We start from the raw sequence: 26,963 nt of genomic DNA on the forward strand, positions 1-26,963 counted from the left end.
GAAGACATGTTGTCAACCTCTAGATCCCTTACATGCCTGCACTTTTCGGCTTGCTGCTGCTGCAATCCACGCGTTTTAGATCTGCATAACTCCACCTCTTTAAACACAGCACCTTCACCCCCTGCTGTTCCCACCCGCCTCAACACCGTTGGAAGGGAGGAGAACCAATTAAGGCGGGGGGTGGGGTGGAACGAGCAGCTGTCTACCCTTAGCAGGAGGGCTCCTGATTACATACCTCTCCTGCTGCTGCTGCTGCTGGCTGTCCAGCAGCAGACTGAAGGTGGCTGCTGCTGTGCACAGGTATATAAAGGCTCAGAGCCTATTATGACACGCGCAGCCAGCGTTCCATTGCCACATTCCATCTACTGCAGGCAGGATACCTGGCTGGCTGAATGTCGCTGAGAAGCTCACAGAGACCGCCATAAGCAACAGTTTAACAGAATGCCACAGACTAATCAACCAAACTTTTTGGGTTGGGTTCTCTTTTATATTCTGCAGGCATTAAATGAAAGAAGTCAGTGTTCCAGCAGAAGGAGACAACGTTTCAGAAAAGGCATTGTAGCAAACCAAAAAAGAAATTTTAAGCGCAGCAGAGTAACCAGCGCACATACCTGTTAGCTCAGGTGAGTTTAAAAGGCTGCTGTTGATAACAAGGGCATTTGCTAAATAGATGGTGTGTGTGCAACAATATACTGAAAGGTCAATTATATTGTGCAGCTTATCTCACCACCTGTAGTTATTTAGGTGAAAGCTCCAAAATGCTTGCCTAATATGTCTGTTTATCCAAAAGGAAGTAAAAAGGGAGAGCTAGAAAGATAGCATTGCATCACATTACATGGCAATGCAATGCACAGTTGCTGAAGTTGAACCAAAATGAGCTTGTAATCTGGCTTCTGCAACTTTGAACATGAAAAATCCAATGAGGAGAAGAAAAGCAAAGCCAAAGAGTCCATCCCAAAATCCGACAAACAAGCAAAATGAACAAAAAACATTGAATTCAATTCTTTCTGATTTTAGAAACTGCATTAAAGAAGGGGTGCACCGGTCCTGGAGATACTGCAATACCAGGTCAATGCGTGGAGTGGACAGAGCAAGCTCTTTTTCCATCTCCCTGTTCTAAAAATCCATTTAATATATGGTCCCCAGATAGGGGACGTATCAGATATTAAACTGATAAGAACAGATACTACACTTGATCTTAGCCAAAAGGCCGAGAAGCGATAACCAGAATTGGTTTCAAACTACGGAGCCACCCAAGGATCCTGAAAAGTCCATTTGTGGAGATGAGCTCCTGGACTCCCGTTAAGAAGACATGTTGTCAACCTCTAGATCCCTTACATGCCTGCACTTTTCGGCTTGCTGCTGCTGCAATCCACGCGTTTTAGATCTGCATAACTCCACCTCTTTAAACACAGCACCTTCACCCCCTGCTGTTCCCACCCGCCTCAACACCGTTGGAAGGGAGGAGAACCAATTAAGGCGGGGGGTGGGGTGGAACGAGCAGCTGTCTACCCTTAGCAGGAGGGCTCCTGATTACATACCTCTCCTGCTGCTGCTGCTGCTGGCTGTCCAGCAGCAGACTGAAGGTGGCTGCTGCTGTGCACAGGTATATAAAGGCTCAGAGCCTATTATGACACGCGCAGCCAGCGTTCCATTGCCACATTCCATCTACTGCAGGCAGGATACCTGGCTGGCTGAATGTCGCTGAGAAGCTCACAGAGACCGCCATAAGCAACAGTTTAACAGAATGCCACAGACTAATCAACCAAACTTTTTGGGTTGGGTTCTCTTTTATAGTCTGCAGGCATTAAATGAAAGAAGTCAGTGTTCCAGCAGAAGGAGACAACGTTTCAGAAAAGGCATTGTAGCAAACCAAAAAAGAAATTTTAAGCGCAGCAGAGTAACCAGCGCACATACCTGTTAGCTCAGGTGAGTTTAAAAGGCTGCTGTCGATAACAAGGGCATTTGCTAAATAGATGGTGTGTGTGCAACAATATACTGAAAGGTCAATTATATTGTGCAGCTTATCTCACCACCTGTAGTTATTTAGGTGAAAGCTCCAAAATGCTTGCCTAATATGTCTGTTTATCCAAAAGGAAGTAAAAAGGGAGAGCTAGAAAGATAGCATTGCATCACATTACATGGCAATGCAATGCACAGTTGCTGAAGTTGAACCAAAATGAGCTTGTAATCTGGCTTCTGCAACTTTGAACATGAAAAATCCAATGAGGAGAAGAAAAGCAAAGCCAAAGAGTCCATCCCAAAATCCGACAAACAAGCAAAATGAACAAAAAACATTGAATTCAATTCTTTCTGATTTTAGAAACTGCATTAAAGAAGGGGTGCACCGGTCCTGGAGATACTGCAATACCAGGTCAATGCGTGGAGTGGACAGAGCAAGCTCTTTTTCCATCTCCCTGTTCTAAAAATCCATTTAATATATGGTCCCCAGATAGGGGACGTATCAGATATTAAACTGATAAGAACAGATACTACACTTGATCTTAGCCAAAAGGCCGAGAAGCGATAACCAGAATTGGTTTCAAACTACGGAGCCACCCAAGGATCCTGAAAAGTCCATTTGTGGAGATGAGCTCCTGGACTCCCGTTAAGAAGACATGTTGTCAACCTCTAGATCCCTTACATGCCTGCACTTTTCGGCTTGCTGCTGCTGCAATCCACGCGTTTTAGATCTGCATAACTCCACCTCTTTAAACACAGCACCTTCACCCCCTGCTGTTCCCACCCGCCTCAACACCGTTGGAAGGGAGGAGAACCAATTAAGGCGGGGGGTGGGGTGGAACGAGCAGCTGTCTACCCTTAGCAGGAGGGCTCCTGATTACATACCTCTCCTGCTGCTGCTGCTGCTGGCTGTCCAGCAGCAGACTGAAGGTGGCTGCTGCTGTGCACAGGTATATAAAGGCTCAGAGCCTATTATGACACGCGCAGCCAGCGTTCCATTGCCACATTCCATCTACTGCAGGCAGGATACCTGGCTGGCTGAATGTCGCTGAGAAGCTCACAGAGACCGCCATAAGCAACAGTTTAACAGAATGCCACAGACTAATCAACCAAACTTTTTGGGTTGGGTTCTCTTTTATAGTCTGCAGGCATTAAATGAAAGAAGTCAGTGTTCCAGCAGAAGGAGACAACGTTTCAGAAAAGGCATTGTAGCAAACCAAAAAAGAAATTTTAAGCGCAGCAGAGTAACCAGCGCACATACCTGTTAGCTCAGGTGAGTTTAAAAGGCTGCTGTTGATAACAAGGGCATTTGCTAAATAGATGGTGTGTGTGCAACAATATACTGAAAGGTCAATTATATTGTGCAGCTTATCTCACCACCTGTAGTTATTTAGGTGAAAGCTCCAAAATGCTTGCCTAATATGTCTGTTTATCCAAAAGGAAGTAAAAAGGGAGAGCTAGAAAGATAGCATTGCATCACATTACATGGCAATGCAATGCACAGTTGCTGAAGTTGAACCAAAATGAGCTTGTAATCTGGCTTCTGCAACTTTGAACATGAAAAATCCAATGAGGAGAAGAAAAGCAAAGCCAAAGAGTCCATCCCAAAATCCGACAAACAAGCAAAATGAACAAAAAACATTGAATTCAATTCTTTCTGATTTTAGAAACTGCATTAAAGAAGGGGTGCACCGGTCCTGGAGATACTGCAATACCAGGTCAATGCGTGGAGTGGACAGAGCAAGCTCTTTTTCCATCTCCCTGTTCTAAAAATCCATTTAATATATGGTCCCCAGATAGGGGACGTATCAGATATTAAACTGATAAGAACAGATACTACACTTGATCTTAGCCAAAAGGCCGAGAAGCGATAACCAGAATTGGTTTCAAACTACGGAGCCACCCAAGGATCCTGAAAAGTCCATTTGTGGAGATGAGCTCCTGGACTCCCGTTAAGAAGACATGTTGTCAACCTCTAGATCCCTTACATGCCTGCACTTTTCGGCTTGCTGCTGCTGCGATCCACGCGTTTTAGATCTGCATAACTCCACCTCTTTAAACACAGCACCTTCACCCCCTGCTGTTCCCACCCGCCTCAACACCGTTGGAAGGGAGGAGAACCAATTAAGGCGGGGGGTGGGGTGGAACGAGCAGCTGTCTACCCTTAGCAGGAGGGCTCCTGATTACATACCTCTCCTGCTGCTGCTGCTGCTGGCTGTCCAGCAGCAGACTGAAGGTGGCTGCTGCTGTGCACAGGTATATAAAGGCTCAGAGCCTATTATGACACGCGCAGCCAGCGTTCCATTGCCACATTCCATCTACTGCAGGCAGGATACCTGGCTGGCTGAATGTCGCTGAGAAGCTCACAGAGACCGCCATAAGCAACAGTTTAACAGAATGCCACAGACTAATCAACCAAACTTTTTGGGTTGGGTTCTCTTTTATAGTCTGCAGGCATTAAATGAAAGAAGTCAGTGTTCCAGTAGAAGGAGACAACGTTTCAGAAAAGGCATTGTAGCAAACCAAAAAAGAAATTTTAAGCGCAGCAGAGTAACCAGCGCACATACCTGTTAGCTCAGGTGAGTTTAAAAGGCTGCTGTCGATAACAAGGGCATTTGCTAAATAGATGGTGTGTGTGCAACAATATACTGAAAGGTCAATTATATTGTGCAGCTTATCTCACCACCTGTAGTTATTTAGGTGAAAGCTCCAAAATGCTTGCCTAATATGTCTGTTTATCCAAAAGGAAGTAAAAAGGGAGAGCTAGAAAGATAGCATTGCATCACATTACATGGCAATGCAATGCACAGTTGCTGAAGTTGAACCAAAATGAGCTTGTAATCTGGCTTCTGCAACTTTGAACATGAAAAATCCAATGAGGAGAAGAAAAGCAAAGCCAAAGAGTCCATCCCAAAATCCGACAAACAAGCAAAATGAACAAAAAACATTGAATTCAATTCTTTCTGATTTTAGAAACTGCATTAAAGAAGGGGTGCACCGGTCCTGGAGATACTGCAATACCAGGTCAATGCGTGGAGTGGACAGAGCAAGCTCTTTTTCCATCTCCCTGTTCTAAAAATCCATTTAATATATGGTCCCCAGATAGGGGACGTATCAGATATTAAACTGATAAGAACAGATACTACACTTGATCTTAGCCAAAAGGCCGAGAAGCGATAACCAGAATTGGTTTCAAACTAGGGAGCCACCCAAGGATCCTGAAAAGTCCATTTGTGGAGATGAGCTCCTGGACTCCCGTTAAGAAGACATGTTGTCAACCTCTAGATCCCTTACATGCCTGCACTTTTCGGCTTGCTGCTGCTGCGATCCACGCGTTTTAGATCTGCATAACTCCACCTCTTTAAACACAGCACCTTCACCCCCTGCTGTTCCCACCCGCCTCAACACCGTTGGAAGGGAGGAGAACCAATTAAGGCGGGGGGTGGGGTGGAACGAGCAGCTGTCTACCCTTAGCAGGAGGGCTCCTGATTACATACCTCTCCTGCTGCTGCTGCTGCTGGCTGTCCAGCAGCAGACTGAAGGTGGCTGCTGCTGTGCACAGGTATATAAAGGCTCAGAGCCTATTATGACACGCGCAGCCAGCGTTCCATTGCCACATTCCATCTACTGCAGGCAGGATACCTGGCTGGCTGAATGTCGCTGAGAAGCTCACAGAGACCGCCATAAGCAACAGTTTAACAGAATGCCACAGACTAATCAACCAAACTTTTTGGGTTGGGTTCTCTTTTATAGTCTGCAGGCATTAAATGAAAGAAGTCAGTGTTCCAGCAGAAGGAGACAACGTTTCAGAAAAGGCATTGTAGCAAACCAAAAAAGAAATTTTAAGCGCAGCAGAGTAACCAGCGCACATACCTGTTAGCTCAGGTGAGTTTAAAAGGCTGCTGTTGATAACAAGGGCATTTGCTAAATAGATGGTGTGTGTGCAACAATATACTGAAAGGTCAATTATATTGTGCAGCTTATCTCACCACCTGTAGTTATTTAGGTGAAAGCTCCAAAATGCTTGCCTAATATGTCTGTTTATCCAAAAGGAAGTAAAAAGGGAGAGCTAGAAAGATAGCATTGCATCACATTACATGGCAATGCAATGCACAGTTGCTGAAGTTGAACCAAAATGAGCTTGTAATCTGGCTTCTGCAACTTTGAACATGAAAAATCCAATGAGGAGAAGAAAAGCAAAGCCAAAGAGTCCATCCCAAAATCCGACAAACAAGCAAAATGAACAAAAAACATTGAATTCAATTCTTTCTGATTTTAGAAACTGCATTAAAGAAGGGGTGCACCGGTCCTGGAGATACTGCAATACCAGGTCAATGCGTGGAGTGGACAGAGCAAGCTCTTTTTCCATCTCCCTGTTCTAAAAATCCATTTAATATATGGTCCCCAGATAGGGGACGTATCAGATATTAAACTGATAAGAACAGATACTACACTTGATCTTAGCCAAAAGGCCGAGAAGCGATAACCAGAATTGGTTTCAAACTACGGAGCCACCCAAGGATCCTGAAAAGTCCATTTGTGGAGATGAGCTCCTGGACTCCCGTTAAGAAGACATGTTGTCAACCTCTAGATCCCTTACATGCCTGCACTTTTCGGCTTGCTGCTGCTGCGATCCACGCGTTTTAGATCTGCATAACTCCACCTCTTTAAACACAGCACCTTCACCCCCTGCTGTTCCCACCCGCCTCAACACCGTTGGAAGGGAGGAGAACCAATTAAGGCGGGGGGTGGGGTGGAACGAGCAGCTGTCTACCCTTAGCAGGAGGGCTCCTGATTACATACCTCTCCTGCTGCTGCTGCTGCTGGCTGTCCAGCAGCAGACTGAAGGTGGCTGCTGCTGTGCACAGGTATATAAAGGCTCAGAGCCTATTATGACACGCGCAGCCAGCGTTCCATTGCCACATTCCATCTACTGCAGGCAGGATACCTGGCTGGCTGAATGTCGCTGAGAAGCTCACAGAGACCGCCATAAGCAACAGTTTAACAGAATGCCACAGACTAATCAACCAAACTTTTTGGGTTGGGTTCTCTTTTATAGTCTGCAGGCATTAAATGAAAGAAGTCAGTGTTCCAGTAGAAGGAGACAACGTTTCAGAAAAGGCATTGTAGCAAACCAAAAAAGAAATTTTAAGCGCAGCAGAGTAACCAGCGCACATACCTGTTAGCTCAGGTGAGTTTAAAAGGCTGCTGTCGATAACAAGGGCATTTGCTAAATAGATGGTGTGTGTGCAACAATATACTGAAAGGTCAATTATATTGTGCAGCTTATCTCACCACCTGTAGTTATTTAGGTGAAAGCTCCAAAATGCTTGCCTAATATGTCTGTTTATCCAAAAGGAAGTAAAAAGGGAGAGCTAGAAAGATAGCATTGCATCACATTACATGGCAATGCAATGCACAGTTGCTGAAGTTGAACCAAAATGAGCTTGTAATCTGGCTTCTGCAACTTTGAACATGAAAAATCCAATGAGGAGAAGAAAAGCAAAGCCAAAGAGTCCATCCCAAAATCCGACAAACAAGCAAAATGAACAAAAAACATTGAATTCAATTCTTTCTGATTTTAGAAACTGCATTAAAGAAGGGGTGCACCGGTCCTGGAGATACTGCAATACCAGGTCAATGCGTGGAGTGGACAGAGCAAGCTCTTTTTCCATCTCCCTGTTCTAAAAATCCATTTAATATATGGTCCCCAGATAGGGGACGTATCAGATATTAAACTGATAAGAACAGATACTAAACTTGATCTTAGCCAAAAGGCCGAGAAGCGATAACCAGAATTGGTTTCAAACTAGGGAGCCACCCAAGGATCCTGAAAAGTCCATTTGTGGAGATGAGCTCCTGGACTCCCGTTAAGAAGACATGTTGTCAACCTCTAGATCCCTTACATGCCTGCACTTTTCGGCTTGCTGCTGCTGCGATCCACGCGTTTTAGATCTGCATAACTCCACCTCTTTAAACACAGCACCTTCACCCCCTGCTGTTCCCACCCGCCTCAACACCGTTGGAAGGGAGGAGAACCAATTAAGGCGGGGGGTGGGGTGGAACGAGCAGCTGTCTACCCTTAGCAGGAGGGCTCCTGATTACATACCTCTCCTGCTGCTGCTGCTGCTGGCTGTCCAGCAGCAGACTGAAGGTGGCTGCTGCTGTGCACAGGTATATAAAGGCTCAGAGCCTATTATGACACGCGCAGCCAGCGTTCCATTGCCACATTCCATCTACTGCAGGCAGGATACCTGGCTGGCTGAATGTCGCTGAGAAGCTCACAGAGACCGCCATAAGCAACAGTTTAACAGAATGCCACAGACTAATCAACCAAACTTTTTGGGTTGGGTTCTCTTTTATAGTCTGCAGGCATTAAATGAAAGAAGTCAGTGTTCCAGCAGAAGGAGACAACGTTTCAGAAAAGGCATTGTAGCAAACCAAAAAAGAAATTTTAAGCGCAGCAGAGTAACCAGCGCACATACCTGTTAGCTCAGGTGAGTTTAAAAGGCTGCTGTTGATAACAAGGGCATTTGCTAAATAGATGGTGTGTGTGCAACAATATACTGAAAGGTCAATTATATTGTGCAGCTTATCTCACCACCTGTAGTTATTTAGGTGAAAGCTCCAAAATGCTTGCCTAATATGTCTGTTTATCCAAAAGGAAGTAAAAAGGGAGAGCTAGAAAGATAGCATTGCATCACATTACATGGCAATGCAATGCACAGTTGCTGAAGTTGAACCAAAATGAGCTTGTAATCTGGCTTCTGCAACTTTGAACATGAAAAATCCAATGAGGAGAAGAAAAGCAAAGCCAAAGAGTCCATCCCAAAATCCGACAAACAAGCAAAATGAACAAAAAACATTGAATTCAATTCTTTCTGATTTTAGAAACTGCATTAAAGAAGGGGTGCACCGGTCCTGGAGATACTGCAATACCAGGTCAATGCGTGGAGTGGACAGAGCAAGCTCTTTTTCCATCTCCCTGTTCTAAAAATCCATTTAATATATGGTCCCCAGATAGGGGACGTATCAGATATTAAACTGATAAGAACAGATACTACACTTGATCTTAGCCAAAAGGCCGAGAAGCGATAACCAGAATTGGTTTCAAACTACGGAGCCACCCAAGGATCCTGAAAAGTCCATTTGTGGAGATGAGCTCCTGGACTCCCGTTAAGAAGACATGTTGTCAACCTCTAGATCCCTTACATGCCTGCACTTTTCGGCTTGCTGCTGCTGCAATCCACGCGTTTTAGATCTGCATAACTCCACCTCTTTAAACACAGCACCTTCACCCCCTGCTGTTCCCACCCGCCTCAACACCGTTGGAAGGGAGGAGAACCAATTAAGGCGGGGGGTGGGGTGGAACGAGCAGCTGTCTACCCTTAGCAGGAGGGCTCCTGAATACATACCTCTCCTGCTGCTGCTGCTGCTGGCTGTCCAGCAGCAGACTGAAGGTGGCTGCTGCTGTGCACAGGTATATAAAGGCTCAGAGCCTATTATGACACGCGCAGCCAGCGTTCCATTGCCACATTCCATCTACTGCAGGCAGGATACCTGGCTGGCTGAATGTCGCTGAGAAGCTCACAGAGACCGCCATAAGCAACAGTTTAACAGAATGCCACAGACTAATCAACCAAACTTTTTGGGTTGGGTTCTCTTTTATAGTCTGCAGGCATTAAATGAAAGAAGTCAGTGTTCCAGCAGAAGGAGACAACGTTTCAGAAAAGGCATTGTAGCAAACCAAAAAAGAAATTTTAAGCGCAGCAGAGTAACCAGCGCACATACCTGTTAGCTCAGGTGAGTTTAAAAGGCTGCTGTTGATAACAAGGGCATTTGCTAAATAGATGGTGTGTGTGCAACAATATACTGAAAGGTCAATTATATTGTGCAGCTTATCTCACCACCTGTAGTTATTTAGGTGAAAGCTCCAAAATGCTTGCCTAATATGTCTGTTTATCCAAAAGGAAGTAAAAAGGGAGAGCTAGAAAGATAGCATTGCATCACATTACATGGCAATGCAATGCACAGTTGCTGAAGTTGAACCAAAATGAGCTTGTAATCTGGCTTCTGCAACTTTGAACATGAAAAATCCAATGAGGAGAAGAAAAGCAAAGCCAAAGAGTCCATCCCAAAATCCGACAAACAAGCAAAATGAACAAAAAACATTGAATTCAATTCTTTCTGATTTTAGAAACTGCATTAAAGAAGGGGTGCACCGGTCCTGGAGATACTGCAATACCAGGTCAATGCGTGGAGTGGACAGAGCAAGCTCTTTTTCCATCTCCCTGTTCTAAAAATCCATTTAATATATGGTCCCCAGATAGGGGACGTATCAGATATTAAACTGATAAGAACAGATACTACACTTGATCTTAGCCAAAAGGCCGAGAAGCGATAACCAGAATTGGTTTCAAACTAGGGAGCCACCCAAGGATCCTGAAAAGTCCATTTGTGGAGATGAGCTCCTGGACTCCCGTTAAGAAGACATGTTGTCAACCTCTAGATCCCTTACATGCCTGCACTTTTCGGCTTGCTGCTGCTGCAATCCACGCGTTTTAGATCTGCATAACTCCACCTCTTTAAACACAGCACCTTCACCCCCTGCTGTTCCCACCCGCCTCAACACCGTTGGAAGGGAGGAGAACCAATTAAGGCGGGGGGTGGGGTGGAACGAGCAGCTGTCTACCCTTAGCAGGAGGGCTCCTGATTACATACCTCTCCTGCTGCTGCTGCTGCTGGCTGTCCAGCAGCAGACTGAAGGTGGCTGCTGCTGTGCACAGGTATATAAAGGCTCAGAGCCTATTATGACACGCGCAGCCAGCGTTCCATTGCCACATTCCATCTACTGCAGGCAGGATACCTGGCTGGCTGAATGTCGCTGAGAAGCTCACAGAGACCGCCATAAGCAACTGTTTAACAGAATGCCACAGACTAATCAACCAAACTTTTTGGGTTGGGTTCTCTTTTATAGTCTGCAGGCATTAAATGAAAGAAGTCAGTGTTCCAGCAGAAGGAGACAACGTTTCAGAAAAGGCATTGTAGCAAACCAAAAAAGAAATTTTAAGCGCAGCAGAGTAACCAGCGCACATACCTGTTAGCTCAGGTGAGTTTAAAAGGCTGCTGTTGATAACAAGGGCATTTGCTAAATAGATGGTGTGTGTGCAACAATATACTGAAAGGTCAATTATATTGTGCAGCTTATCTCACCACCTGTAGTTATTTAGGTGAAAGCTCCAAAATGCTTGCCTAATATGTCTGTTTATCCAAAAGGAAGTAAAAAGGGAGAGCTAGAAAGATAGCATTGCATCACATTACATGGCAATGCAATGCACAGTTGCTGAAGTTGAACCAAAATGAGCTTGTAATCTGGCTTCTGCAACTTTGAACATGAAAAATCCAATGAGGAGAAGAAAAGCAAAGCCAAAGAGTCCATCCCAAAATCCGACAAACAAGCAAAATGAACAAAAAACATTGAATTCAATTCTTTCTGATTTTAGAAACTGCATTAAAGAAGGGGTGCACCGGTCCTGGAGATACTGCAATACCAGGTCAATGCGTGGAGTGGACAGAGCAAGCTCTTTTTCCATCTCCCTGTTCTAAAAATCCATTTAATATATGGTCCCCAGATAGGGGACGTATCAGATATTAAACTGATAAGAACAGATACTACACTTGATCTTAGCCAAAAGGCCGAGAAGCGATAACCAGAATTGGTTTCAAACTAGGGAGCCACCCAAGGATCCTGAAAAGTCCATTTGTGGAGATGAGCTCCTGGACTCCCGTTAAGAAGACATGTTGTCAACCTCTAGATCCCTTACATGCCTGCACTTTTCGGCTTGCTGCTGCTGCAATCCACGCGTTTTAGATCTGCATAACTCCACCTCTTTAAACACAGCACCTTCACCCCCTGCTGTTCCCACCCGCCTCAACACCGTTGGAAGGGAGGAGAACCAATTAAGGCGGGGGGTGGGGTGGAACGAGCAGCTGTCTACCCTTAGCAGGAGGGCTCCTGATTACATACCTCTCCTGCTGCTGCTGCTGCTGGCTGTCCAGCAACAGACTGAAGGTGGCTGCTGCTGTGCACAGGTATATAAAGGCTCAGAGCCTATTATGACACGCGCAGCCAGCGTTCCATTGCCACATTCCATCTACTGCAGGCAGGATACCTGGCTGGCTGAATGTCGCTGAGAAGCTCACAGAGACCGCCATAAGCAACAGTTTAACAGAATGCCACAGACTAATCAACCAAACTTTTTGGGTTGGGTTCTCTTTTATAGTCTGCAGGCATTAAATGAAAGAAGTCAGTGTTCCAGCAGAAGGAGACAACGTTTCAGAAAAGGCATTGTAGCAAACCAAAAAAGAAATTTTAAGCGCAGCAGAGTAACCAGCGCACATACCTGTTAGCTCAGGTGAGTTTAAAAGGCTGCTGTTGATAACAAGGGCATTTGCTAAATAGATGGTGTGTGTGCAACAATATACTGAAAGGTCAATTATATTGTGCAGCTTATCTCACCACCTGTAGTTATTTAGGTGAAAGCTCCAAAATGCTTGCCTAATATGTCTGTTTATCCAAAAGGAAGTAAAAAGGGAGAGCTAGAAAGATAGCATTGCATCACATTACATGGCAATGCAATGCACAGTTGCTGAAGTTGAACCAAAATGAGCTTGTAATCTGGCTTCTGCAACTTTGAACATGAAAAATCCAATGAGGAGAAGAAAAGCAAAGCCAAAGAGTCCATCCCAAAATCCGACAAACAAGCAAAATGAACAAAAAACATTGAATTCAATTCTTTCTGATTTTAGAAACTGCATTAAAGAAGGGGTGCACCGGTCCTGGAGATACTGCAATACCAGGTCAATGCGTGGAGTGGACAGAGCAAGCTCTTTTTCCATCTCCCTGTTCTAAAAATCCATTTAATATATGGTCCCCAGATAGGGGAAGTATCAGATATTAAACTGATAAGAACAGATACTACACTTGATCTTAGCCAAAAGGCCGAGAAGCGATAACCAGAATTGGTTTCAAACTAGGGAGCCACCCAAGGATCCTGAAAAGTCCATTTGTGGAGATGAGCTCCTGGACTCCCGTTAAGAAGACATGTTGTCAACCTCTAGATCCCTTACATGCCTGCACTTTTCGGCTTGCTGCTGCTGCAATCCACGCGTTTTAGATCTGCATAACTCCACCTCTTTAAACACAGCACCTTCACCCCCTGCTGTTCCCACCCGCCTCAACACCGTTGGAAGGGAGGAGAACCAATTAAGGCGGGGGGTGGGGTGGAACGAGCAGCTGTCTACCCTTAGCAGGAGGGCTCCTGATTACATACCTCTCCTGCTGCTGCTGCTGCTGGCTGTCCAGCAGCAGACTGAAGGTGGCTGCTGCTGTGCACAGGTATATAAAGGCTCAGAGCCTATTATGACACGCGCAGCCAGCGTTCCATTGCCACATTCCATCTACTGCAGGCAGGATACCTGGCTGGCTGAATGTCGCTGAGAAGCTCACAGAGACCGCCATAAGCAACAGTTTAACAGAATGCCACAGACTAATCAACCAAACTTTTTGGGTTGGGTTCTCTTTTATAGTCTGCAGGCATTAAATGAAAGAAGTCAGTGTTCCAGCAGAAGGAGACAACGTTTCAGAAAAGGCATTGTAGCAAACCAAAAAAGAAATTTTAAGCGCAGCAGAGTAACCAGCGCACATACCTGTTAGCTCAGGTGAGTTTAAAAGGCTGCTGTTGATAACAAGGGCATTTGCTAAATAGATGGTGTGTGTGCAACAATATACTGAAAGGTCAATTATATTGTGCAGCTTATCTCACCACCTGTAGTTATTTAGGTGAAAGCTCCAAAATGCTTGCCTAATATGTCTGTTTATCCAAAAGGAAGTAAAAAGGGAGAGCTAGAAAGATAGCATTGCATCACATTACATGGCAATGCAATGCACAGTTGCTGAAGTTGAACCAAAATGAGCTTGTAATCTGGCTTCTGCAACTTTGAACATGAAAAATCCAATGAGGAGAAGAAAAGCAAAGCCAAAGAGTCCATCCCAAAATCCGACAAACAAGCAAAATGAACAAAAAACATTGAATTCAATTCTTTCTGATTTTAGAAACTGCATTAAAGAAGGGGTGCACCGGTCCTGGAGATACTGCAATACCAGGTCAATGCGTGGAGTGGACAGAGCAAGCTCTTTTTCCATCTCCCTGTTCTAAAAATCCATTTAATATATGGTCCCCAGATAGGGGACGTATCAGATATTAAACTGATAAGAACAGATACTACACTTGATCTTAGCCAAAAGGCCGAGAAGCGATAACCAGAATTGGTTTCAAACTACGGAGCCACCCAAGGATCCTGAAAAGTCCATTTGTGGAGATGAGCTCCTGGACTCCCGTTAAGAAGACATGTTGTCAACCTCTAGATCCCTTACATGCCTGCACTTTTCGGCTTGCTGCTGCTGCAATCCACGCGTTTTAGATCTGCATAACTCCACCTCTTTAAACACAGCACCTTCACCCCCTGCTGTTCCCACCCGCCTCAACACCGTTGGAAGGGAGGAGAACCAATTAAGGCGGGGGGTGGGGTGGAACGAGCAGCTGTCTACCCTTAGCAGGAGGGCTCCTGATTACATACCTCTCCTGCTGCTGCTGCTGCTGGCTGTCCAGCAGCAGACTGAAGGTGGCTGCTGCTGTGCACAGGTATATAAAGGCTCAGAGCCTATTATGACACGCGCAGCCAGCGTTCCATTGCCACATTCCATCTACTGCAGGCAGGATACCTGGCTGGCTGAATGTCGCTGAGAAGCTCACAGAGACCGCCATAAGCAACAGTTTAACAGAATGCCACAGACTAATCAACCAAACTTTTTGGGTTGGGTTCTCTTTTATAGTCTGCAGGCATTAAATGAAAGAAGTCAGTGTTCCAGCAGAAGGAGACAACGTTTCAGAAAAGGCATTGTAGCAAACCAAAAAAGAAATTTTAAGCGCAGCAGAGTAACCAGCGCACATACCTGTTAGCTCAGGTGAGTTTAAAAGGCTGCTGTTGATAACAAGGGCATTTGCTAAATAGATGGTGTGTGTGCAACAATATACTGAAAGGTCAATTATATTGTGCAGCTTATCTCACCACCTGTAGTTATTTAGGTGAAAGCTCCAAAATGCTTGCCTAATATGTCTGTTTATCCAAAAGGAAGTAAAAAGGGAGAGCTAGAAAGATAGCATTGCATCACATTACATGGCAATGCAATGCACAGTTGCTGAAGTTGAACCAAAATGAGCTTGTAATCTGGCTTCTGCAACTTTGAACATGAAAAATCCAATGAGGAGAAGAAAAGCAAAGCCAAAGAGTCCATCCCAAAATCCGACAAACAAGCAAAATGAACAAAAAACATTGAATTCAATTCTTTCTGATTTTAGAAACTGCATTAAAGAAGGGGTGCACCGGTCCTGGAGATACTGCAATACCAGGTCAATGCGTGGAGTGGACAGAGCAAGCTCTTTTTCCATCTCCCTGTTCTAAAAATCCATTTAATATATGGTCCCCAGATAGGGGACGTATCAGATATTAAACTGATAAGAACAGATACTACACTTGATCTTAGCCAAAAGGCCGAGAAGCGATAACCAGAATTGGTTTCAAACTACGGAGCCACCCAAGGATCCTGAAAAGTCCATTTGTGGAGATGAGCTCCTGGACTCCCGTTAAGAAGACATGTTGTCAACCTCTAGATCCCTTACATGCCTGCACTTTTCGGCTTGCTGCTGCTGCAATCCACGCGTTTTAGATCTGCATAACTCCACCTCTTTAAACACAGCACCTTCACCCCCTGCTGTTCCCACCCGCCTCAACACCGTTGGAAGGGAGGAGAACCAATTAAGGCGGGGGGTGGGGTGGAACGAGCAGCTGTCTACCCTTAGCAGGAGGGCTCCTGATTACATACCTCTCCTGCTGCTGCTGCTGCTGGCTGTCCAGCAGCAGACTGAAGGTGGCTGCTGCTGTGCACAGGTATATAAAGGCTCAGAGCCTATTATGACACGCGCAGCCAGCGTTCCATTGCCACATTCCATCTACTGCAGGCAGGATACCTGGCTGGCTGAATGTCGCTGAGAAGCTCACAGAGACCGCCATAAGCAACAGTTTAACAGAATGCCACAGACTAATCAACCAAACATTTTGGATTGGGTTCTCTTTTATAGTCTGCATGCATTAAATGAAAGAAGTCAGTGTTCCAGCAGAAGGAGACAACGTTTCAGAAAAGGCATTGTAGCAAACCAAAAAAGAAATTTTAAGCGCAGCAGAGTAACCAGCGCACATACCTGTTAGCTCAGGTGAGTTTAAAAGGCTACTGTTGATAACAAGGGCATTTGCTAAATAGATGGTGTGTGTGCAACAATATACTGAAAGGTCAATTATATTGTGCAGCTTATCTCACCACCTGTAGTTATTTAGGTGAAAGCTCCAAAATGCTTGCCTAATATGTCTGTTTATCCAAAAGGAAGTAAAAAGGGAGAGCTAGAAAGATAGCATTGCATCACATTACATGGCAATGCAATGCACAGTTGCTGAAGTTGAACCAAAATGAGCTTGTAATCTGGCTTCTGCAACTTTGAACATGAAAAATCCAATGAGGAGAAGAAAAGCAAAGCCAAAGAGTCCATCCCAAAATCTGACAAACAAGCAAAATGAACAAAAAACATTGAATTCAATTCTTTCTGATTTTAGAAACTGCATTAAAGAAGGGGTGCACCGGTCCTGGAGATACTGCAATACCAGGTCAATGCGTGGAGTGGACAGAGCAAGCTCTTTTTCCATCTCCCTGTTCTAAAAATCCATTTAATATATGGTCCCCAGATAGGGGACGTATCAGATATTAAACTGATAAGAACAGATTTTTTTTTTTTTTTTTTTTTTTTTTTCCAAACACTCAGAAATTAAGTTTTATAATCTTAAATCATATATCACTAAACTCAAGATTTTAGTTCCATCATCGTGTTTAGATATTATATTTATATTTTTTCATTTGAATTAATATATATAAAGTTAAACATAACAATTCCTTTACAGTTTCAACAGTTTCCAAACAAATCACAACTGACATTACTTCACCCGGTTTCCCAAACTAAATATCCCCTTTTTCCCTTTTACTTTCCTCCCAACAAAACCCCTTAACTTCTTTTCTTCCTCCTCATGCTCTAACCGCATTATGCAAATTTTCTTCTCCTGTTGTCCACACCAAAAAACGTCTCTTTCCGTTCCAAATACCAACTTTGTTCCTGTATAATTTCTGAAACTTTACCATCTTACATTTAGATTCCAAAAAAAACATTATCTCCTCTATTTCCACAAACGGATTGTCCATGTAAATTATCACACTCTTCGGTTTCCCCATGAATGATGCACTTACTCCAATTTTCCCAGAATCCTCTTCACTCCAGCATTTGAAAAAATGAATGCACTTTTCCTCAGAAACTAGAGTCACATCACAAACTTTACCTTGCTTTATTTCTTGCATACAGTAGATATCCTTCTCCAAAACTTCATGTTTCCTCAAAATTTCCAGAATCCATTTTTCTTCCAAAAAAGTTTCTTCCGTCTCCCGTTTCACAAAAAAACGTAAGCATCTCTTCTTTTTCCAAAACTCCATCTCAACAATCCGTTTTCCTTCCGTTTTTCCTTTTAATCCTCCAAATGTTGCCACCACAGCTATGTGTGGCGACAGTTGCCCCCCACAGCTATGTGTGGTGACAAGGTGATCGCCTCTCGTTGCCCAGGGACTAATCCGACTCCCTAATAGCAGCAGGGGGGTTTAGCTCCACCGATGAGTGTAGCGATCCCCCCAGGCCAAGGAGCCGGGTACCCCAAGCACCTCCCAGTCAAGACCAAGGCAGCAACCGCTAGATCACTGCACTTGATCTTAGCCAAAAGGCCGAGAAGCGAAAACCAGAATTGGTTTCAAACTACGGAGCCACCCAAGGATCCTGAAAAGTCCATTTGTGGAGATGAGCTCCTGGACTCCCGTTAAGAAGACATGTTGTCAACCTCTAGATCCCTTACATGCCTGCACTTTTCGGCTTGCTGCTGCTGCAATCCACGCGTTTTAGATCTGCATAACTCCACCTCTTTAAACACAGCACCTTCACCCCCTGCTGTTCCCACCCGCCTCAACACCGTTGGAAGGGAGGAGAACCAATTAAGGCGGGGGGTGGGGTGGAACGAGCAGCTGTCTACCCTTAGCAGGAGGGCTCCTGATTACATACCTCTCCTGCTGCTGCTGCTGCTGGCTGTCCAGCAGCAGACTGAAGGTGGCTGCTGCTGTGCACAGGTATATAAAGGCTCAGAGCCTATTATGACACGCGCAGCCAGCGTTCCATTGCCACATTCCATCTACTGCAGGCAGGATACCTGGCTGGCTGAATGTCGCTGAGAAGCTCACAGAGACCGCCATAAGCAACAGTTTAACAGAATGCCACAGACTAATCAACCAAACTTTTTGGGTTGGGTTCTCTTTTATAGTCTGCAGGCATTAAATGAAAGAAGTCAGTGTTCCAGCAGAAGGAGACAACGTTTCAGAAAAGGCATTGTAGCAAACCAAAAAAGAAATTTTAAGCGCAGCAGAGTAACCAGCGCACATACCTGTTAGCTCAGGTGAGTTTAAAAGGCTGCTGTTGATAACAAGGGCATTTGCTAAATAGATGGTGTGTGTGCAACAATATACTGAAAGGTCAATTATATTGTGCAGCTTATCTCACCACCTGTAGTTATTTAGGTGAAAGCTCCAAAATGCTTGCCTAATATGTCTGTTTATCCAAAAGGAAGTAAAAAGGGAGAGCTAGAAAGATAGCATTGCATCACATTACATGGCAATGCAATGCACAGTTGCTGAAGTTGAACCAAAATGAGCTTGTAATCTGGCTTCTGCAACTTTGAACATGAAAAATCCAATGAGGAGAAGAAAAGCAAAGCCAAAGAGTCCATCCCAAAATCCGACAAACAAGCAAAATGAACAAAAAACATTGAATTCAATTCTTTCTGATTTTAGAAACTGCATTAAAGAAGGGGTGCACCGGTCCTGGAGATACTGCAATACCAGGTCAATGCGTGGAGTGGACAGAGCAAGCTCTTTTTCCATCTCCCTGTTCTAAAAATCCATTTAATATATGGTCCCCAGATAGGGGACGTATCAGATATTAAACTGATAAGAACAGATTTTTTTTTTTTTTTTTTTCCACTCAGATTACAAGTCCCATATTTACCATTTCATGCTTTGCAATGATTTCCAAATGGTATTAGGTTGTTATCCATCATTGTGGGTCATATATCCATTTTTACAATCTTATTTTATATATATACGTTTATATTATCACAATACAGTTATTCCATATTCTTTACATCACAACATTACAATCTTTACCATTACGATTTAAGGCAACATTCCTCTCTTCAGGCCATATGCTGCCAAGGCATTCAAAAGCCTTCCATCCAGAAACCGACCATCCCAAGCTTCTTCTACCTCTTTAGCCAACGACTGAGGTATTCTGTAAGTTGAAAAAAAACGATGCATATCGCTATAAATGTTATTCCACACTTTGCGCCTTAGACTAGCCTGACTCCCCCCTTCACAACTCTTTAGCATTTTCAACACTTCTTGTCTCTCCTCCATCTCCCTCATATTTTTTTCTGAAACATCCTTTGCTTTACTAGAGTCCTTCCCAGATGACAAAACTCCTTCAATTTCTTCTCTGGCTTCACATGCGACATCCTCTCTTTCTTCTTCACTAGTTTCTTCACCCTCCTCCTCCTCTTCCATATTACTTACAGCACCTTCCTTTTCATCCTGACTGGAGGACTCACTTTCCTCCTGATCTTCTGACTCCCTATCCACCTCCACTTCTTCTTCCAAGCTAGTATTTTCAATCTCAACGTCTGTGATATCACTCTCAGTATCTTCTTCCATATGATCACCTTCTTTTCTTATATCTCTTATTTGTTCCTCCTTCTTTTGAGATATGTTCTCTTCCGTTTCATCATGGGGGGCAGCTTCAGACTCTTCTTCTTTTCCATCTTCCTTGTCAACTGACTTCTCCTCCCTTTTATTGACAGGACAGCAATCATATAAATGACCACTGCCACCACATAGATTACATTTCTTACTTTTTTCACAATTCTCTGCCTTATGTCCCACTTCTTCACACTTGGCACACCACTGTAATGTACAGGAATCCTTTTCATGGCCATACTGTTTACAATGCCTACAAAACTTCGGCATACCTGTAAAGAACATATCTCCATTAACTGTCCCGATTTTGAATCTACTTGGTGGGAGTACCACAACACCATCCGAACTTTCCTTGAACTTGACCAGGAACCTCCACCTCGTGGTCCAAAAACCATATCGGTTAAACATTTTGCCAGCAGAACTCACTTTCTCACAGTACCGGGATAAAAAGGTCATGATCTCTTCTTCCAATATGAAAGGACTATACATCCTTATTACTATTAGCCTTTCCTTCCTAGGAAAATGCGACACAAAAAAAACACCTTCAAGTATCGAATCTTCCTTCACTAGATCCATTCTCTTCCAAAAGTCAGAAAAGATATCTTCTGAACAAAAAATAACATCATATATCCCTCTCTTCGGGAACTCCAACATAGACAAAACTTGTTCCATTTGAACTTCCAATAGTCCAAACAAAATCTTCTCTACCAAAAAAAACAAGCCAGACTTCTTCTTCTCTGGATCCAAAAAAATAAACCGCACTGCATTCTTCAATCTTGCAAAAACTGGGACCTCTTCACAGGTCAGCATATTTGGGCTTCTCCCGTCCATATCTTCACACCAAAGGTGGCAAAAATCCTCCTCGCCTACTTAAAAAAAGCAGGCAGGCTGATCGCCCCTCGTTGCCCCGGGACTAATCCGGCTCCCCAAAAGCAGCAAGGGGGTGAAGCCGCACTGCTACATGCAGCGATCCCCCGAGGCCAAGGAGCCGGGTACCCAAGGCACCTCTCAGCCAAGACCAAGGCAGCAACCGGTAGATCACTGCACTTGATCTTAGCCAAAAGGCCGAGAAGCGATAACCAGAATTGGTTTCAAACTACGGAGCCACCCAAGGATCCTGAAAAGTCCATTTGTGGAGATGAGCTCCTGGACTCCCGTTAAGAAGACATGTTGTCAACCTCTAGATCCCTTACATGCCTGCACTTTTCGGCTTGCTGCTGCTGCAATCCACGCGTTTTAGATCTGCATAACTCCACCTCTTTAAACACAGCACCTTCACCCCCTGCTGTTCCCACCCGCCTCAACACCGTTGGAAGGGAGGAGAACCAATTAAGGCGGGGGGTGGGGTGGAACGAGCAGCTGTCTACCCTTAGCAGGAGGGCTCCTGATTACATACCTCTCCTGCTGCTGCTGCTGCTGGCTGTCCAGCAGCAGACTGAAGGTGGCTGCTGCTGTGCACAGGTATATAAAGGCTCAGAGCCTATTATGACACGCGCAGCCAGCGTTCCATTGCCACATTCCATCTACTGCAGGCAGGATACCTGGCTGGCTGAATGTCGCTGAGAAGCTCACAGAGACCGCCATAAGCAACAGTTTAACAGAATGCCACAGACTAATCAACCAAACTTTTTGGGTTGGGTTCTCTTTTATAGTCTGCAGGCATTAAATGAAAGAAGTCAGTGTTCCAGCAGAAGGAGACAACGTTTCAGAAAAGGCATTGTAGCAAACCAAAAAAGAAATTTTAAGCGCAGCAGAGTAACCAGCGCACATACCTGTTAGCTCAGGTGAGTTTAAAAGACTGCTGTTGATAACAAGGGCATTTGCTAAATAGATGGTGTGTGTGCAACAATATACTGAAAGGTCAATTATATTGTGCAGCTTATCTCACCACCTGTAGTTATTTAGGTGAAAGCTCCAAAATGCTTGCCTAATATGTCTGTTTATCCAAAAGGAAGTAAAAAGGGAGAGCTAGAAAGATAGCATTGCATCACATTACATGGCAATGCAATGCACAGTTGCTGAAGTTGAACCAAAATGAGCTTGTAATCTGGCTTCTGCAACTTTGAACATGAAAAATCCAATGAGGAGAAGAAAAGCGAAGCCAAAGAGTCCATCCCAAAATCCGACAAACAAGCAAAATGAACAAAAAACATTGAATTCAATTCTTTCTGATTTTAGAAACTGCATTAAAGAAGGGGTGCACCGGTCCTGGAGATACTGCAATACCAGGTCAATGCGTGGAGTGGACAGAGCAAGCTCTTTTCCCATCTCCCTGTTCTAAAAATCCATTTAATATATGGTCCCCAGATAGGGGACGTATCAGATATTAAACTGATAAGAACAGATACTACACTTGATCTTAGCCAAAAGGCCGAGAAGCGATAACCAGAATTGGTTTCAAACTACGGAGCCACCCAAGGATCCTGAAAAGTCCATTTGTGGAGATGAGCTCCTGGACTCCCGTTAAGAAGACATGTTGTCAACCTCTAGATCCCTTACATGCCTGCACTTTTCGGCTTGCTGCTGCTGCAATCCACGCGTTTTAGATCTGCATAACTCCACCTCTTTAAACACAGCACCTTCACCCCCTGCTGTTCCCACCCGCCTCAACACCGTTGGAAGGGAGGAGAACCAATTAAGGCGGGGGGTGGGGTGGAACGAGCAGCTGTCTACCCTTAGCAGGAGGGCTCCTGATTACATACCTCTCCTGCTGCTGCTGCTGCTGGCTGTCCAGCAGCAGACTGAAGGTGGCTGCTGCTGTGCACAGGTATATAAAGGCTCAGAGCCTATTATGACACGCGCAGCCAGCGTTCCATTGCCACATTCCATCTACTGCAGGCAGGATACCTGGCTGGCTGAATGTCGCTGAGAAGCTCACAGAGACCGCCATAAGCAACAGTTTAACAGAATGCCACAGACTAATCAACCAAACTTTTTGGGTTGGGTTCTCTTTTATAGTCTGCAGGCATTAAATGAAAGAAGTCAGTGTTCCAGCAGAAGGAGACAACGTTTCAGAAAAGGCATTGTAGCAAACCAAAAAAGAAATTTTAAGCGCAGCAGAGTAACCAGCGCACATACCTGTTAGCTCAGGTGAGTTTAAAAGGCTGCTGTTGATAACAAGGGCATTTGCTAAATAGATGGTGTGTGTGCAACAATATACTGAAAGGTCAATTATATTGTGCAGCTTATCTCACCACCTGTAGTTATTTAGGTGAAAGCTCCAAAATGCTTGCCTAATATGTCTGTTTATCCAAAAGGAAGTAAAAAGGGAGAGCTAGAAAGATAGCATTGCATCACATTACATGGCAATGCAATGCACAGTTGCTGAAGTTGAACCAAAATGAGCTTGTAATCTGGCTTCTGCAACTTTGAACATGAAAAATCCAATGAGGAGAAGAAAAGCAAAGCCAAAGAGTCCATCCCAAAATCCGACAAACAAGCAAAATGAACAAAAAACATTGAATTCAATTCTTTCTGATTTTAGAAACTGCATTAAAGAAGGGGTGCACCGGTCCTGGAGATACTGCAATACCAGGTCAATGCGTGGAGTGGACAGAGCAAGCTCTTTTTCCATCTCCCTGTTCTAAAAATCCATTTAATATATGGTCCCCAGATAGGGGACGTATCAGATATTAAACTGATAAGAACAGATACTACACTTGATCTTAGCCAAAAGGCCGAGAAGCGATAACCAGAATTGGTTTCAAACTACGGAGCCACCCAAGGATCCTGAAAAGTCCATTTGTGGAGATGAGCTCCTGGACTCCCGTTAAGAAGACATGTTGTCAACCTCTAGATCCCTTACATGCCTGCACTATTCGGCTTGCTGCTGCTGCAATCCACGCGTTTTAGATCTGCATAACTCCACCTCTTTAAACACAGCACCTTCACCCCCTGCTGTTCCCACCCGCCTCAACACCGTTGGAAGGGAGGAGAACCAATTAAGGCGGGGGGTGGGGTGGAACGAGCAGCTGTCTACCCTTAGCAGGAGGGCTCCTGATTACATACCTCTCCTGCTGCTGCTGCTGCTGCTGGCTGTCCAGCAGCAGACTGAAGGTGGCTGCTGCTGTGCACAGGTATATAAAGGCTCAGAGCCTATTATGACACGCGCAGCCAGCGTTCCATTGCCACATTCCATCTACTGCAGGCAGGATACCTGGCTGGCTGAATGTCGCTGAGAAGCTCACAGAGACCGCCATAAGCAACAGTTTAACAGAATGCCACAGACTAATCAACCAAACTTTTTGGGTTGGGTTCTCTTTTATAGTCTGCAGGCATTAAATGAAAGAAGTCAGTGTTCCAGCAGAAGGAGACAACGTTTCAGAAAAGGCATTGTAGCAAACCAAAAAAGAAATTTTAAGCGCAGCAGAGTAACCAGCGCACATACCTGTTAGCTCAGGTGAGTTTAAAAGGCTGCTGTTGATAACAAGGGCATTTGCTAAATAGATGGTGTGTGTGCAACAATATACTGAAAGGTCAATTATATTGTGCAGCTTATCTCACCACCTGTAGTTATTTAGGTGAAAGCTCCAAAATGCTTGCCTAATATGTCTGTTTATCCAAAAGGAAGTAAAAAGGGAGAGCTAGAAAGATAGCATTGCATCACATTACATGGCAATGCAATGCACAGTTGCTGAAGTTGAACCAAAATGAGCTTGTAATCTGGCTTCTGCAACTTTGAACAAGAAAAATCCAATGAGGAGAAGAAAAGCAAAGCCAAAGAGTCCATCCCAAAATCCGACAAACAAGCAAAATGAACAAAAAACATTGAATTCAATTCTTTCTGATTTTAGAAACTGCATTAAAGAAGGGGTGCACCGGTCCTGGAGATACTGCAATACCAGGTCAATGCGTGGAGTGGACAGAGCAAGCTCTTTTTCCATCTCCCTGTTCTAAAAATCCATTTAATATATGGTCCCCAGATAGGGGACGTATCAGATATTAAACTGATAAGAACAGATACTACACTTGATCTTAGCCAAAAGGCCGAGAAGCGATAACCAGAATTGGTTTCAAACTACGGAGCCACCCAAGGATCCTGAAAAGTCCATTTGTGGAGATGAGCTCCTGGACTCCCGTTAAGAAGACATGTTGTCAACCTCTAGATCCCTTACATGCCTGCACTTTTCGGCTTGCTGCTGCTGCAATCCACGCGTTTTAGATCTGCATAACTCCACCTCGTTAAACACAGCACCTTCACCCCCTGCTGTTCCCACCCGCCTCAACACCGTTGGAAGGGAGGAGAACCAATTAAGGCGGGGGGTGGGGTGGAACGAGCAGCTGTCTACCCTTAGCAGGAGGGCTCCTGATTACATACCTCTCCTGCTGCTGCTGCTGCTGGCTGTCCAGCAGCAGACTGAAGGTGGCTGCTGCTGTGCACAGGTATATAAAGGCTCAGAGCCTATTATGACACGCGCAGCCAGCGTTCCATTGCCACATTCCATCTACTGCAGGCAGGATACCTGGCTGGCTGAATGTCGCTGAGAAGCTCACAGAGACCGCCATAAGCAACAGTTTAACAGAATGCCACAGACTAATCAACCAAACTTTTTGGGTTGTGTTCTCTTTTATAGTCTGCAGGCATTAAATGAAAGAAGTCAGTGTTCCAGCAGAAGGAGACAACGTTTCAGAAAAGGCATTGTAGCAAACCAAAAAAGAAATTTTAAGCGCAGCAGAGTAACCAGCGCACATACCTGTTAGCTCAGGTGAGTTTAAAAGGCTGCTGTTGATAACAAGGGCATTTGCTAAATAGATGGTGTGTGTGCAACAATATACTGAAAGGTCAATTATATTGTGCAGCTTATCTCACCACCTGTAGTTATTTAGGTGAAAGCTCCAAAATGCTTGCCTAATATGTCTGTTTATCCAAAAGGAAGTAAAAAGGGAGAGCTAGAAAGATAGCATTGCATCACATTACATGGCAATGCAATGCACAGTTGCTGAAGTTGAACCAAAATGAGCTTGTAATCTGGCTTCTGCAACTTTGAACATGAAAAATCCAATGAGGAGAAGAAAAGCAAAGCCAAAGAGTCCATCCCAAAATCCGACAAACAAGCAAAATGAACAAAAAACATTGAATTCAATTCTTTCTGATTTTAGAAACTGCATTAAAGAAGGGGTGCACCGGTCCTGGAGATACTGCAATACCAGGTCAATGCGTGGAGTGGACAGAGCAAGCTCTTTTTCCATCTCCCTGTTCTAAAAATCCATTTAATATATGGTCCCCAGATAGGGGACGTATCAGATATTAAACTGATAAGAACAGATACTACACTTGATCTTAGCCAAAAGGCCGAGAAGCGATAACCAGAATTGGTTTCAAACTACGGAGCCACCCAAGGATCCTGAAAAGTCCATTTGTGGAGATGAGCTCCTGGACTCCCGTTAAGAAGACATGTTGTCAACCTCTAGATCCCTTACATGCCTGCACTTTTCGGCTTGCTGCTGCTGCAATCCACGCGTTTTAGATCTGCATAACTCCACCTCTTTAAACACAGCACCTTCACCCCCTGCTGTTCCCACCCGCCTCAACACCGTTGGAAGGGAGGAGAACCAATTAAGGCGGGGGGTGGGGTGGAACAAGCAGCTGTCTACCCTTAGCAGGAGGGCTCCTGATTACATACCTCTCCTGCTGCTGCTGCTGCTGGCTGTCCAGCAGCAGACTGAAGGTGGCTGCTGCTGTGCACAGGTATATAAAGGCTCAGAGCCTATTATGACACGCGCAGCCAGCGTTCCATTGCCACATTCCATCTACTGCAGGCAGGATACCTGGCTGGCTGAATGTCGCTGAGAAGCTCACAGAGACCGCCATAAGCAACAGTTTAACAGAATGCCACAGACTAATCAACCAAACTTTTTGGGTTGGGTTCTCTTTTATAGTCTGCAGGCATTAAATGAAAGAAGTCAGTGTTCCAGCAGAAGGAGACAACGTTTCAGAAAAGGCATTGTAGCAAACCAAAAAAGAAATTTTAAGCGCAGCAGAGTAACCAGCGCACATACC

General features: G+C 44.6%; 18 non-coding genes across 18 annotated transcripts; all 18 read right to left on the minus strand.

Moving 5' to 3' along the window:
* Positions 1-1,031: 1,031 nt before the first annotated feature.
* Positions 1,032-1,222, minus strand: LOC141239652 (U2 spliceosomal RNA). Its single transcript, XR_012305007.1, has one exon. It is a non-coding gene; the product is annotated as a U2 spliceosomal RNA (small nuclear RNA).
* Positions 1,223-2,337: 1,115 nt separating this feature from the next.
* Positions 2,338-2,528, minus strand: LOC141239655 (U2 spliceosomal RNA). The gene has a single exon (XR_012305009.1). It is a non-coding gene; the product is annotated as a U2 spliceosomal RNA (small nuclear RNA).
* Positions 2,529-3,643: 1,115 nt separating this feature from the next.
* On the minus strand, positions 3,644-3,834 carry LOC141239656 (U2 spliceosomal RNA). The gene has a single exon (XR_012305010.1). It is a non-coding gene; the product is annotated as a U2 spliceosomal RNA (small nuclear RNA).
* A 1,115-nt stretch (positions 3,835-4,949) lies between these two features.
* On the minus strand, positions 4,950-5,140 carry LOC141239657 (U2 spliceosomal RNA). The gene has a single exon (XR_012305011.1). It is a non-coding gene; the product is annotated as a U2 spliceosomal RNA (small nuclear RNA).
* A 1,115-nt stretch (positions 5,141-6,255) lies between these two features.
* Positions 6,256-6,446, minus strand: LOC141239658 (U2 spliceosomal RNA). Its single transcript, XR_012305012.1, has one exon. It is a non-coding gene; the product is annotated as a U2 spliceosomal RNA (small nuclear RNA).
* Positions 6,447-7,561: 1,115 nt separating this feature from the next.
* LOC141239863 (U2 spliceosomal RNA) lies at positions 7,562-7,752 on the minus strand. The gene has a single exon (XR_012305210.1). It is a non-coding gene; the product is annotated as a U2 spliceosomal RNA (small nuclear RNA).
* Positions 7,753-8,867: 1,115 nt separating this feature from the next.
* LOC141239659 (U2 spliceosomal RNA) lies at positions 8,868-9,058 on the minus strand. The gene has a single exon (XR_012305013.1). It is a non-coding gene; the product is annotated as a U2 spliceosomal RNA (small nuclear RNA).
* Positions 9,059-10,173: 1,115 nt separating this feature from the next.
* Positions 10,174-10,364, minus strand: LOC141239661 (U2 spliceosomal RNA). The gene has a single exon (XR_012305015.1). It is a non-coding gene; the product is annotated as a U2 spliceosomal RNA (small nuclear RNA).
* Positions 10,365-11,479: 1,115 nt separating this feature from the next.
* Positions 11,480-11,670, minus strand: LOC141239662 (U2 spliceosomal RNA). Its single transcript, XR_012305016.1, has one exon. It is a non-coding gene; the product is annotated as a U2 spliceosomal RNA (small nuclear RNA).
* A 1,115-nt stretch (positions 11,671-12,785) lies between these two features.
* On the minus strand, positions 12,786-12,976 carry LOC141239856 (U2 spliceosomal RNA). The gene has a single exon (XR_012305203.1). It is a non-coding gene; the product is annotated as a U2 spliceosomal RNA (small nuclear RNA).
* A 1,115-nt stretch (positions 12,977-14,091) lies between these two features.
* LOC141239663 (U2 spliceosomal RNA) lies at positions 14,092-14,282 on the minus strand. The gene has a single exon (XR_012305017.1). It is a non-coding gene; the product is annotated as a U2 spliceosomal RNA (small nuclear RNA).
* Positions 14,283-15,397: 1,115 nt separating this feature from the next.
* LOC141239664 (U2 spliceosomal RNA) lies at positions 15,398-15,588 on the minus strand. The gene has a single exon (XR_012305018.1). It is a non-coding gene; the product is annotated as a U2 spliceosomal RNA (small nuclear RNA).
* Positions 15,589-16,703: 1,115 nt separating this feature from the next.
* On the minus strand, positions 16,704-16,902 carry LOC141239928 (U2 spliceosomal RNA). The gene has a single exon (XR_012305272.1). It is a non-coding gene; the product is annotated as a U2 spliceosomal RNA (small nuclear RNA).
* Positions 16,903-19,020: 2,118 nt separating this feature from the next.
* LOC141239937 (U2 spliceosomal RNA) lies at positions 19,021-19,202 on the minus strand. The gene has a single exon (XR_012305278.1). It is a non-coding gene; the product is annotated as a U2 spliceosomal RNA (small nuclear RNA).
* Positions 19,203-22,155: 2,953 nt separating this feature from the next.
* LOC141239829 (U2 spliceosomal RNA) lies at positions 22,156-22,346 on the minus strand. Its single transcript, XR_012305178.1, has one exon. It is a non-coding gene; the product is annotated as a U2 spliceosomal RNA (small nuclear RNA).
* Positions 22,347-23,461: 1,115 nt separating this feature from the next.
* Positions 23,462-23,652, minus strand: LOC141239665 (U2 spliceosomal RNA). Its single transcript, XR_012305019.1, has one exon. It is a non-coding gene; the product is annotated as a U2 spliceosomal RNA (small nuclear RNA).
* A 1,118-nt stretch (positions 23,653-24,770) lies between these two features.
* LOC141239667 (U2 spliceosomal RNA) lies at positions 24,771-24,961 on the minus strand. Its single transcript, XR_012305021.1, has one exon. It is a non-coding gene; the product is annotated as a U2 spliceosomal RNA (small nuclear RNA).
* A 1,115-nt stretch (positions 24,962-26,076) lies between these two features.
* On the minus strand, positions 26,077-26,267 carry LOC141239668 (U2 spliceosomal RNA). Its single transcript, XR_012305022.1, has one exon. It is a non-coding gene; the product is annotated as a U2 spliceosomal RNA (small nuclear RNA).
* Between the last annotated feature and the right edge of the window lie 696 nt (positions 26,268-26,963).

This window comes from Phyllobates terribilis, unplaced genomic scaffold, assembly GCF_046119375.1.
Source record: "Phyllobates terribilis strain yellow unplaced genomic scaffold, ASM4611937v1 Scaffold_779__1_contigs__length_684578, whole genome shotgun sequence".
NCBI lineage: Eukaryota > Metazoa > Chordata > Amphibia > Anura > Dendrobatidae > Phyllobates > Phyllobates terribilis.